This window comes from Zingiber officinale, chromosome 9B, assembly GCF_018446385.1.
Source record: "Zingiber officinale cultivar Zhangliang chromosome 9B, Zo_v1.1, whole genome shotgun sequence".
NCBI lineage: Eukaryota > Viridiplantae > Streptophyta > Magnoliopsida > Zingiberales > Zingiberaceae > Zingiber > Zingiber officinale.
Window position 1 is genome coordinate 89245316 of NC_056003.1, and position 3135 is coordinate 89248450.

At 37.5% G+C, this 3135-nt stretch overlaps 1 non-coding gene across 1 annotated transcript; it reads left to right on the forward strand.

Moving 5' to 3' along the window:
- Positions 1-1597: 1597 nt before the first annotated feature.
- Positions 1598-1703, forward strand: LOC122025940. The gene has a single exon (XR_006123943.1). It is a non-coding gene; the product is annotated as a small nucleolar RNA R71 (small nucleolar RNA).
- The last annotated feature ends 1432 nt before the right edge of the window (positions 1704-3135 follow it).

Sequence of the window (3135 nt, forward strand, 5' to 3'; positions counted from 1 at the left end):
ATCATATTCCAACCTTTCCTTACCAATTACCAAAGAAAGCTTATGATTTTTGACATCAATTATAGCTCCAGCTGTAGCAAGGAAAGGTCTTCCTAATATGATAGGAATCCTGGGGTCCTCTTCCATGTCCAACACGACAAAATCTGTGGGAATAACATTCCCATCCACCTCTTCTGGCACATCTTCTATAATACCCAAAGGGTACCTGCAGGAATGATCGGCAAGTTGAAGTGCCATAGTAGTAAGTTTAATGTTTTTGAGACCTAATTTATTACAAATTGAATAGGGAATGAGGCTAACACTTGCCCCCAAATCACAAAAAGCTTTTTCAAAAAAATCTTTTCCTATGTTGCAAGGAATATAAAAGCTCCTTGGGTCCTTTAGTTTTGGGGAAGTGTTCTTCTCCAAAATAGCACTACATTCCTCACTAAGCGCAATTGTCTCAACCTCTCCTCTTCTTCTCTTGTTTGACATGAGATCCTTCAGGAATTTGGCAAATCTAGGCATTTGAAGAATAGCATCAATAAGAGGTACCTCTACACAAATTTCCTTAACTTTTTCTAAAAACTTGCCAAATTCTTCATCTTTCTTGAGCATTGTAAGTCTCTGAGGAAAAGGGACAGCTTTGCTCTGATGGTTCAGTGGAAGAGTCTCTTCAACCTCAATGGTACTCTCCTCATTAGCTTGAATCTGATTTGGTATAAGAGGAGAGAGCTCTTCTTCTTTTTGTATCCTTTTTGGAGCAGTCACTTGGGAGTCTCCCAAGGTCCGTCCGCTCCTAAGTTCAATTCTATTGCAATGCTCCATAGGATTCACATCAGGTTTTCCTGGAAGTTGTCCTGGTGCTCTGGATGATGAGGAAGCTAGTTGGGCAATTTGACTATCCTGGATCTTTTGATGCTTTTCAGAATTATCCATTCTCTGAATGAGCTTTGCTAAATCTTGCTTCATTTCATTCTGACTTGAGATAATTTCTTCAAGCATCTTTTCAATATTTGACTTTGGTAAGCCTTGAGAAGATAGATGTTGAAAATTTTGTTGCCCAGCTTGAAAATTTGGTCTTGCCCCCATAGATGGTCCTTGATCTTGATTATTTATGTAAGAAAAATTGGGATGGCTCTTCCATCCAGGGTTATAAGTATTTGAGTATGGGTTGTTCTGCCTTTGATTGTAACTCATGATTGCATCACATTGTTCCAGTTGATTGATTTGTGCAGTGATAGCTCCCAATGGACATGAGTCATTTGAGTGCTCTGAACTCCCACATACTTCACAAGATGTACTAATAGCATTGACCATATTAGCACTAGTCCCCATATTCTCAAATTTCTTTGTAAGAGCATCCAATTTTGCAGACAAAAGAGTGACTGCATCTACATCAAACTTCCCTGATGCTTTAATTGTTGGGTTTATGGAAGAATAGCCACCACTTCTTTCATTTGCCCATTGATGATGATTTTGTGCTACACTGTCAATAATTTCTTCAGCTTCATCTAAACTTTTGTTCATAAGTGCCCCTCCAGCAGCTGAATCAAGGGACACTTTGGTATGATAGTTGATACCATTATAAAAAGTGTGCAACACTAACCATCTTTCCAACCCATGATGTGGGCATTGTCTGAGCATACTATTATATCTATCCCATGCTTCAAAAAGAGATTCTGAGTCAGTTTGCTTGAAGCTTGCAATTAAATTCCTCATATGAGCTGTTTTGCTTGGTGGATAGAATTTATCAAGAAACTGTTGCTCACACTGCTCCCAAGTGGTGATGCTATTAGGGGCCAAAGAATTCAGCCATTGCTTTGCCCTATCTCTTAAGGAAAACCCAAATAATAACAATCTAACTGCTTCTGAAGGAACTCCATTCATTTTCATGGTACCACATATTTCATAAAAGACCTCTAAGTGTTGATTGGGGTCTTCATGAGGACCTCCACCAAATTGGTTCTGCTGCACCATAGATATAATTGCGGGTTTGATCTCAAAGTTATTAGCTTCCACTGGAGGTCTTGAAATACTAGATCGAAAACCTCTTGCATAAGGTGATGCATAATCCTTGAGTGGTCTATTCGCCATGTTCAAATGTTCCTGTTCTTCAATTTGCCTTTGCAGAATTCTTCTTTTATGGAAAGTTCTGTCAATCTCAGGGTCAAAAGGAAAGAATTCCCCTGCAAAGTTAGATCTTCGCATACACAAGAACAAGATAGCAAATGACAATTCAACAGAAAAATAAAAATAAAAGATTCAAAAATGCAGAATTGAATTTGTACAAAAAGAATTAACAAGAAGTAAAAGTTATACAAGAAAGTAAAAACAGAAATCTAATGATTAGTTACAACTATGCAATATGAAAGGAAAACAAATGTTATGTTTAGTCTAACTCAATTGATAATTCCTAATGTTATAGCGCAGTCCCCGGCAACGGTGCTAAAAACTTGTTACGCTCCGCAAGTGTACGGAAATGTCGCAAGTAATATAAAAGATTATCGTATCCACAGGGACTGGAATAAGCACTAGAAATGTCTCAATGCGAATTAGCTAAACAACTATCCAATTGTTTCAAATGCAAAGTGAAGGTAAACAAATCTAATATTAAAGATCAACAAACAAGAGTTTAGTGTTTTGAGTTATGATAAGGGGAGATTCTAAGAGTTTCGGTTTCTTTGTAAGATTTCTTGAATGTAAATGGTTCACCAATTCTTATCCCTCAATTGCCAAACACTTGTAGAAAGTTGCCGGTTCTCTCTTGCAATAGATAACCAGCTAAGGACTGAGAAATGTATCTAAATATGATGAATTAGACGTGAACCTACGTTGTCCTTACACAAAAGCGCACCTATTACTATGCCTTCCTCGGATATCAACATAGAAGCCCACAACTTATTAATCTATCAAGATACAAGAAACTAATCACAAGATCCATCCTACTCTCTTGAATATTCCTATTTCCTATTCAAGATTATCTCTCAAACATCCTTACACGGGCTTGCACCTGTCACGTGGATCCCTCGGATGATCGAGTGAGAGTTTATCTTTACTAAGTCCACAAGAAATCCAAACAATCAATCAATAATGAGAATTAAGCACAAATCACCATTAATCATTCAAGATCTAATTGATACAAGCAAGACAATG